Raw genomic sequence first — 10,820 nt, forward strand, 5'->3', positions numbered from 1 at the left:
CACATTCCAATGCATACAAGTATTGTATTAGTGTGATATCATTGTATGGATAGTTTGGAGTTGGGTTTTGATTTCCTGTGAAATCGCATGTCATTTGGTTAACCCGTACAAGCGTGTAACTGTACATCCTGTACTTATATGCTACTGAAATTGGATTGCACATAGGAATTTCGTGGCATTTAGTGGATTGGTAAATTGGGGAATAGGTGAACTTGAGCGCAGAGGTGAGAAACTAGATTATATTTCATTTATCAATGGAGTGAGTGGTGTAATTTGAATACAAGAGGACAAAACCTACTCATATTTTGTGATGAGATACCTACGGCTCGATCAATTCAATTAGATTGATTTGAACAGGAAAGTAATTGGTTAGCAGCATGTTTGTTATTGCACACCGAGATAAACTGTTATCCAATCTTCAAATAGGTAACGTCATAGCTACAATGTTACATTATAGGCCTGATCATAGCACAAGAACCCTGTGCGTCGAGTATATTGCAACAATAGTTGATTTGATCATGCTTCAATGATACTTGGAGGTGCTTTAGAGTGGCTAATAGTACATGTGTTCAATTGTCACTCGAGGGCAGGTATAATATTCAATCAATTCTTGGAATCTCTCCTTCTTCTCCTCGTAATATTCAATCATAGAGGAAAACTAACAAATTCAAGTTGAGAAAATACTCTTCATAATCAACTCTCCGGAAGAGTTTATGGAAATGTCGAAAGAATGACATTCTTTCAGAAATTTGCTGTAACTCTAACTTTTCCTTCATATTGATTGCCGATATTCATCAAGAACTATGACAATCGAATCCAATCAACTACGTTCAGTAATTACATAATTACATTACAACCGGTAAACTTGGGTAAAAGTTATTTACATCACCATCAATAAATATAATTAACTGTATAAGCTTTAAATCCTGGACGAAAAACCTTCTTCAACTTAGCATTCGAGAGAATACTGTAATTAAATCCACCAATCTATTTGCCAAGTTCTTGACTGGTAGCACTTTCGCTTGCTGTACGTATGGCACAGATCTATTGCTTGAAATTGATATTTATTTCCTTCCTGCATTTCACTACCATCACATCTTTTTAGTTCTCCTTTTTCAATTACTTCCTTCTTTTGCATCAATATCTTCCTTCTCTTACCTCACCTTTTCCGAATTAAATCACTCCTCTACTCTTCTTCTACCTTCCTTTTTCAATCAACATACGCAAAACACACATTTTCATCCCTCTCATCCTTCCGTATCAACACCATCTTCCTCTATTCCACCCCTAAAACCCAGTACACCTTCACCTTCTTATCAGAAAAGTGGAAAAAGTAGAAGTTAGAGAGTTGGAAGGGCACTTGGAGCCGCGCTCAGCACAGCAGTTGATTAGAGATGCCCGGTTCTCCACCTTCTCTATCACATCTTCCTCCACTATAATTCTCCTCCTTTTCATCGCTTCGCACTTTTTCTAATCTATAAATTTCACTGCTCCCCCTACCACTCTTTCCTTGCAAGTCTTCTCCCCCAAACAGTGCAACAATCCCAGAGAGTGAGGTGAAGATTGAGAAAGCAATAACCTGCCTCCTTCAGGACTGTCTACAGATGGGCACAGCTATTGAAATGATTTTATTGAAATAGTTCCAAACCGAGAATCTCAGTTGCTTCTTCTGTCTTCTCGCTTCCTCTTCCGCTACTATCACCCTCACTCTCTCACTACCATTCACTACTATATTCTTAGGACGAATGTAACGCTACTTTAAAGATTCTGTCGATCGCTGTTGGTCACCATGGCAACAACGATAATACTTATAACACGAAATGAAACTCCCACTCTCACATCTCGGCTGGAAGCAATATCTTGTGCCTTCCAGTTCACGATGGGCAAAGCCGCCACTCACTTTACAAAGTTGCTAAAACCTCTCTTACAACCGATCAGCTTCAATCTTCAAAGTATTGGCAACTTTTAATGAAGGTGAATTTGGTCCACGGAGATTAAAAAAGTATTGATACGACGCACGATAAGACATAACGACAATAACTAAATATTTGTCATCCTTCTGAAATTGGTATTGTGATAATGCAAACCATTCATGAATTGTTACAAATCTACTATTTGCGATTATTCTATTATATTTTTATTTTCAGTAAATTAATGTCGATAATTCTCGTGAATCATTGGATAACTCCTGTTTTAAGCTGTGTTATAGTTTCAGAAGTTTTGCAAGTTGATAGTAGTTTGATAAGCTCATTCACTCATTTAGTAATAGTTGTTAGTAATGATATAACAAAATGTTAGTAATAGAATACTTCTTACCATTCTTGAAACAAAAATTTCCCCTTATAACTCAATTAACTCTGAATGCTAAAATTTCCTCTTGAAGCATCACTCAAGATATTCATCATGAACAATATCTGTTAAAGCTGTTTTTTAGGAAGAGAAATTCATTTTTAAAAATGCCTTTAATATTTGGATATAAAGTTTTAAGCAACTCATTATGCAATAATAATAACAGACTCAAGTATTCCTCCAAATAAAGAGAGAGGTATATTCATAGATAGATAGAAATGAAAAATTGATCAGTGAGACACAGAGAGTAAAAGAGAAGAGAATAGGAAAGAGACAGTCAGATAAAATAGAAAGCGAGTCACTACAATCTGTCGACCTAACGACACAGAAAAGCTATAATTTTTTAGAACGTTGATGTGAATAAATTATGCGACACTGATATGTTTGTTGACTCCAGCAAATTTATGCAGTGGAACAGCATTCGACATCACGGATTCCGTGCTCTTTTATCTCGACATTTGCTCTACTCGTCTTGACTCTCATCAAAAATACATCCCTGTGTACAAACATCGGGTGATGAATGACCAAAGGATGAGCCCTGAAAGTAGTGCAATGTGTGCTCAAATGTCCACAAAATTCCTATATCTGCCATATATCCCTAATGCTATTTGCAAAAGTTCATCATTATTCAGAAATAGCTTGTCTTTCAACTTGACTGGATGATTCGGAATTTAGGCTATTTAGAATGAACAGTTCTGGATGTTCACTTTGAAGCACATTGATGTAGCTGAGTCCAATATCACTCATTTCAAAGTTTCAATGATGATAAACTCTAGAAAGGTAACATTACAAAAAAGACGATTGAGTAAATTGTACTTACTTGAGTAAATTTTGTTTACCTTTTAGTTTTCTCCTGAGAACTCAATAAAATTGTCAAGAATGGAATTATTAAATTTGAAAATGAGAAAAACAAACTTGCTAAGATTTTGATGAACTAGTGAAAAGTAATAAAGGATTGGAATAGGTAAATGAAATATGGAATTTCAACATTTGGCTGTAAAATTATTATTCAATTTTATTTATTCAATTTATTAAAAACACACAAAACAAGACAAAACAAAATTTCAAAGATTTACGAAACAAATAAAACACAATAAAATGTTACAAATATAAAAAAACCATGGGCTTAGTGTTTGGGTGTGTTGGAGAAGAGAGAAAAAAAAAGAGGAAGATACCTAGCCAACTATGGTTTCCCATGTAATGGGCAGGCAAAGAAGAGAAGAGAAGTGATGAGGAAAAAAGGAAGGGAGAAATGGGGGGAAGGAAGAAAACAGAGGAATAGGTACTCAAAATAAAGGTAAGCGAGTCCACTGAAAAATGAAAAAAACTAATGAAAAAAAATGCTGGAGCAGAAATCTCGAGTCATATATCTAAATGGAAGAAGAAATTACTGTATGTCCAGTTTTTTATATCCAGTTTAATTTTTCCGCTGATCTTATTGTCCATGAGAAAGTGATTTGGAATGAGGTTTATTATTTTAGTACCTATGTAAATTAATTGCCTCCTCATACATTCGATATTAGTGTTATAGGTTACATATTTGTTAGCAGTGGCCCTTAGATTATAATAGTTAAGAGTAGAGTTTATTGTGAGAGGAAAATCGGATCTATAATTTCTTAAGTACTCAATAACGGTTTTTATGTATAATTGACGTATAGTCATGACCTCAAAATCACTAAAAACCATATCCGTTGGATAGAGCCTGGGTTTGCTTAATATAGTTTTAATTATCAGTTTTTGTGCTACAAATAATTCAGCAATATGACAGTTGAAACAGCCTCCCCAAACAACTATGCCATACTGCAGAATTGACTTGACTAGAGCATGATACATCATTTTCAGGTGGTTCTTATTAAGAATTCTGTTAACTTGGTGAAATTTAAAAGATGAATATCTAATTTTTCTACATATGTATTTAATATGAACATCCCATTCAAGGTTTTCATCAATTATAATTCCCAAATACTTAGTATTATTGACTTTTTTAATGGTGGGACAATCACAATTACCCAAGTTTGAATTGCACTGAGAATGGAGTCTCAAATCTTGATTCTCGTTAGGCTGCCCTACTCTATTTGAAGAGAAAGTTATGTAATTGGTTTTTTCAATATTTAAACTTAAGGTATTCTTATCTAACCACTTCTTAATTAAAAGCATATTATTTTCAGCTATAGTATGAACTTCATTCCATGAATTACCGTGAAAAATAGCTGCAATATCATCTGCAAAGGATATCACAGTTGAGTTTAGAAGTCTTAAATTTAAAAAGTCATTTACATAGAGTATGAAAAGGATGGGAGAAAGTACAGTACCTTGAGGAAGACCATAAGAAGTTAAGTTAGTTACACTAGATTGATCATTTATGGTTAGGGACTGGGTTCTATTACTCAGATAGCTTTTGAACAATTTAAGCGAGACTCCTCTGAAACTCCAGTTTATTAAACAAAGTATTATGAGGTATTGTATCAAAAGATTTGCGTATATCCAGGAAGACCGCAATAGTTTTCTTATTGGAGTTTATTTTATCAGATAAAGTATTGATGAATTTTATTAGAGCGTCAGATGTACTTTTACCATTTTGGAAACCGAATTGGTTCTTGTTGATTATTTTGTTAAGATTCAAGAAAGAAGCAACTCTTGACTTTATTAGTTTCTCCATTATTTTAGCAACGTTGCTGATAAGACTAATCGGTCTTTAATTACAGGGATTAGTCGGGTCACCTTGTTTGAATAGAGGTTTTATTTTGGCTGATTTGAGGTGCTCGTGAAAATATCCCTCCTCAAAGCATCTATTAAAAATGAAAGCGAGAGGTTGAGATATAAAATTGGCTATTTTCTTCAGCGTAATATTACCTAGACCATCAATAGCAGGACTGCAGTTGTTCTTTAGATTTTTAATAGTTGCCTCAACTTCAACTGGGGAGGTTGGTCTCATAAAAAACGTGTTATCGATTGCAGGAAATTCGTGATTATCGATCTGTATTGCAGGAAATCGATCACCAGTATTATCAGGGATATTGATAGTTTGAGCTTGTAATTTACCCACATTTGTGAAATAATTGTTGAGGGAGTGAGCGTCAAGTTCAGTACTCTTTTCCTTGTTACTGGCCTCACCTATAACTTCGTTTATGCACTTCCACAACTTCATGCTGTTGTTATTACAATTTTCAATTTTCCCCTTATAGTAGACTTCCTTTGCATGATTTATGATCTTATTCAAACCATTACGATAAGCCTTATATTCATTCTTTAAGATATTGTTATTAGGATCTCTTCTGAGTCTAGAATGCATTTTGTCCCGCGTGATTATTGTTCTTATGATGCCTTCAGATATCCAGGGCTTCAGGGGACGAAGTCTGTTAGGTATCACTTTTACCTTCTTGCATTGATTGATGAGACTGGTCAAACGATCGACAAATTTATCCATAATAGTGTCAATGCTTCCATTCACGGTATAGATTTCTCCCCAATCTTCATTCCTTATGCGTTCCAATAGTGCATGATAGTTGGTTCTAGTTAATGTGTTTATCAATACGTTCATATTATCCTTATTGATAGGGACCTTCACCAAGTTCAGTACAACCGCGTAGTGGTCAGTTATGGTTGTCCTAAATATAACTCCTTTAATGGACATAGAATGGTTGCCTGAATTTTCATAAAAAATGTGGTCAATGCAAGAATCTGTTGTGGTTGTTACTCGGGTATCACCAGTTATGTAAGACTTATAGCCATTACTATTGGAAATATGCAGATAATCTTGAACAGGAACACTAGTTGAATGTGTATTTATATTCATGTCTCCCGCTACACATACATTTATTTCATTAGGAATTTTACTGATTTCATTACTCAGACCATTAAGAAAATTATCAATATTTTGATTACTTGGTGATCTATAAACCCCAATCACCTTCACAATAAAATCATCAATTCTTAAGTCAGCACTAACTACATTGGCATCAGTGATATCGAGTGAAACTTCATTGAATCTTATGCAATCTTTTATGTACATGCATAATCCATCACATTTATTCTATTTAGTGTACTTATTTATTGCCGTATATCCAGAAATGTTGAAAATGAACGGCATATCTGCAGTCAACCAGGTCTCAGTTAATATTATAATGTGAATATCAGTTTTCAATTAGCATTCAAACTACGTATATTCATAGACATAATATTGAAACACTCAGCATCGTTATTTCTGTACTCGTGAAAGTGATAGTTCAAATAATCGTCCATCTGTTTCATTTTCTGTTTCTAAAATATTAAGAACTTCTTCAGTGTCACTCATAACTTATATCATCAGGTCCACTTCTCTTTTCCTTGTTCCATTTAACAAGCCCCTCACTATCTATGAATTTAAGTTTCTTAATTAGTTTGTCCACAGCATCATCTACCAGACTGGTTGTTAAATACCTGAAAGTTTCAGTGTGTCTAGACAAGGCAACAATCGCATGGGGCATGCTGTTATAGATTTCATTCTCCTTGTACTTAATTCTGATTAGAATAACATTTCTATGAGTTAGCCCTTGTGCTTCGTGAATTGTGTGAAGTGCAACATCCTCTCTCCACTTTATAGTATCACCCACCATAAGTTTTTCCTCTTGGATGAATGTTAATATCAAAGTGACGGGTTGTATCAGATGGTATTCCCCATTTCTGTAAGTAGGCAGAATTGAGATAGCTCTTTCATTAAGCGTCGTAATATTTTCATAGCAGTGGAATTATTCTTGGCAATTTGGATTGTGGCTCGCTTACCTTTATGTTTGGATGTTGCAGGACCTTATCACCCAAAACATTTTCTTTATTGGCCTTTGGGTGAAGCACTAACAGCACACCCCCACGACGGACATCAACGGCTTTTTTAATGTTCAAATTTTGTTCACGGGTGATGTTCTTCTTTATTGTTTCTCGAATTTCTCCGCTTTGCTCCTTTTCCGTTCCATTTATTTTTGCTGGCTTCAGGATGATCACATTCTCCTTGGGTGACAGCTTCTTGGTCCGGGGCGGAGACTCCCTGGCTGCAGCAGTGGAGGCGGCACTCGATAATGTAGAAGGTGCGGTCCTCTTCTTTGGCAGTTGCACGACCTCAGCAGATGAGATCGGCTTGTTGTGACTTTTTGCAACTTCACTTGCTAGTTTATTCACACTCTGCTCCAGAGTGTGAATTTTTCCAAACATTTCCGCGTTGTTTTCTTGAATATTTTGCTTAACGTCTATTCTTTCGATACTTATGTTAAGTTCATTGCACACATTTAAAAAAGAAACATAGTCCTCTCTGGATACTTTTTTTTCACGATAATCTCACTCCCCCATTTTAGAAATTTCTCTTGTATATTTTTAAGAGAACGTACCTCGAAACGTATTCCGCTATCGTTTTTACTTTTCGGTGGCAATTCGGGAGGCATATTCATTTCATCCTTTTCCTCCTCTTCCTCGTATTCGAGCTGCGCGGATGGTGGTAGTTTTATTGGCGAATGGATCATCTTAAGGCTGATAGATCCAAAACACCATAATTTATTGATAGTTTGATAATTGTTTTTTAAAGAAACAGAACCTAATTTTTAAAGCGAGCAACGTTCAAACGAAAAATTTGGTGACACACTTTTCACTCAGAAAAAAACGTTGAGTAGTTTTCACTATGAAAAACTGCTGAGTAGACTGCTGGTTGTTGTTGTTGACACCACTTGTTCCACTTTCACTACTAGTACTACTCTACACTAATTATTCGCTACGATCTGCACTCTACGGAGGTCTGATTACGACTGAATTATATATTAGTTTATTATATAATAAGTATTATTATAATTATATTAGTGTATCTTTAACTAGAGACTGAACCAGGAACTTTTCTCCATATTCTGAATCTCTCACAATTCCACTATTGTAATTGTTCATTCTGAGCTTCAGTCAGGCAACATGAATTGTCTTAATGAATGAATGAATTGAATTGAGCCCCTAGTATTGTCATTCAAGAGAAAGCCAAGTTCCAAGTGTTATTCTTATGGTTGTGTTACAGAGGCTTGAAATTTATTAATAAAACATCAATATAAAATCATTCCACGTTTAGAGTTCTCCTCTTCCTATGAAATGGATTGAATAGCCTACTTACACTCACAATGTAAACGAGGAAGTAATCCGATACTGTAATACACGGTAGAAACACGGATATATTCGCGTAAACACGAGTTTTCATTCTTCTATGTTGTTCTCAACCACGAACTGCCTAATCACTTTTCGCTATTAGAAAAAACGAATAGCAGTCAGATATTTTACAATAAATGAATTAATCACTCACTGCGACAACAAGATCTTTCGGCAGGTCCGCCATCTTCTTGGTTGTACTTATAGACAAGTAGAAGGATAGGATGGCAATTTTTAGTGTGCTGTTGGTGTCTGTTGGTGCTGTTGGTGTCTATTGGGTTTGTTATGGCTGAGAAGGTAATCAAAGTGGATGTGGGATTTGAAGTTGGTTTGTTCGTTTAATATACATTGACAATTGCTTTTAAATTGTGTGTATATTTCAAATTGTTCTATTGTGTCTAATTCTGGTTCTTTGTTTTTATGTGTATGATTAGTAGATCAGTATTTATGTTTTTTGTGTTTGTGATTTTCTTGAATTAGGTGGTCGGCGAATGCAGATTCTGTCTTTGATTTTAGTCCCTGGAAGCATTCTTGTATCTTTGATTGAAAGAATGGTCTGTCTGTCCGATATAGAATTTATCACATTCAGAGCATTTTAGCTTGTATACTCCTGGGAGTTTGAGTTTTTCTTTGTCTTGAATATTTCCTCTTCCATTGATTTGCTTGTAGATTTTATTTCTTGTTCTAAAATGTCACTTTATACCCAGATTTTCGAAACATACTTCCTATTCTGTTGGATTTGTTGTTTATGTATGTTAGTGTTATGAACTTTTCAGTTTTGTCCTTCTCTTGTTTCTTATTTCGGATATTTTGGAGTAGCTTGTCGATTAGGTTGTGTTGATATCCGTTCTGTTGTGCTGGATATTTCATGGTATTTAGTTCTGCTTTGAAGTGTTCGGGTAAAAGGGTGATGGTTTGATGTCTGTGTAGCATAGATAGAAAAGCTGAGTGTTTCTGTTGAACAGGATGATTTGAGGAGTTGTGAATAAGGGTATCTGTCATGGTTGGCTTCCTGAATATGTTGAAGGAGTGCAGTTGTTGGTTGTGTTTTGTGATACTTGAATCTAGGAAATTGAGGGTATTTTCATGTTCATATTCAGCTGTAAATTGGAGTTTCTTGTCGATCTTGTTAATTCTTGTTCTGAGCTGTTCACATTGTCTTTTATTGCCATTATATAAGAGGATGATGTCATAAACATATCTGAACCAATATATTTTTTTTTGCTGTGAGAGTTGTTTTTCAAGATTTGGTTTTGTTCTATGTGTTGAAGGTATATTTCAGCAAAGATACTTGATATTGGAGAGCCCTTTGGGAGGCCGTCAGGTTGGGTATAGTATTTCGTCGCTGGATTTAGGAAACCTCGTATGTGTTGAATTTCATTTTTTTCAGGAGAGAAAAAACAACTTCAAATTGCTGATATTCCATTTTTTTCATAATATAGCTTTTAATGTTCCATATTATTATCCTATGAATATTCAGTCCATTGCAATGATTTTTAAAATTTCAATAACAGAAAAATGATTAAATTGTCACATAGGAGGAATTCCACTGGTGATAAAAGTCACATACAAGACTTTTTCATAGCCATGGTCAATGTTAATTTTATTGCATGGCAACAATCAAGCAATTGAACAGGTGTGATGATTCTAATCAATTCAGGGTTATTGGGTTATCAAATCTGGGGCCTGTTTCATGAAGATAATATAGGTTTCCTGTAATAAAGGAAAAAGGCGGACACACACTAGATGTATAAATGTTTTCACATACCACTTGTGAATTTTTATGGAACTGACCCCTGGTATCACATAATAATTAACTATTTTTCAAATGTGCAATTAGTTTATTTACATTTTACAATGTTACTGTGCTTTGTATAAAAATATCATAACTATGAAAAAATAATTCAAACATGATAAATAAGACCCTCATAGAATGATAATTATTTTTTTTCTCTGCTAAGATCATGATAGAATAAAAATAAAAAAATAACATCGATCAGATTTTAATTCTATGCATATTAATTCAATGTAGTCATAGAGACGAGTAAACTAGTAGTGCTATTATTATTACTAACTTGTAATTCTCAAAACTTTCAAATTTTTCTCACTCTATATTTAAAAGAAAATTATAACATTTATTTTAGACAAAGACCAACATTATTTGTGTAAAGTGCTGCAAAAGTGAATAGCCTTGTTTTGGACCATTATTCATCCAAATTCAGGATAAATAGTACAATCTGAGTTTAGTTTGTCTATCCTAGTTAAAATAATGATTATTATGATTTGTGTAATAATATAAATGAATAAACGAATTATATCCATAG

At 34.4% G+C, this 10,820-nt stretch overlaps 1 protein-coding gene across 1 annotated transcript in view; it reads right to left on the minus strand.

The window, feature by feature from the left end:
- LOC111051551 (nephrin) overlaps positions 1-10,820 on the minus strand; it is an 807,626-nt gene that overhangs the window by 702,080 nt on the left and 94,726 nt on the right. The window lies entirely within an intron of this gene.

The sequence above is a fragment of the Nilaparvata lugens genome, chromosome 4 (genome assembly GCF_014356525.2).
Source record: "Nilaparvata lugens isolate BPH chromosome 4, ASM1435652v1, whole genome shotgun sequence".
NCBI lineage: Eukaryota > Metazoa > Arthropoda > Insecta > Hemiptera > Delphacidae > Nilaparvata > Nilaparvata lugens.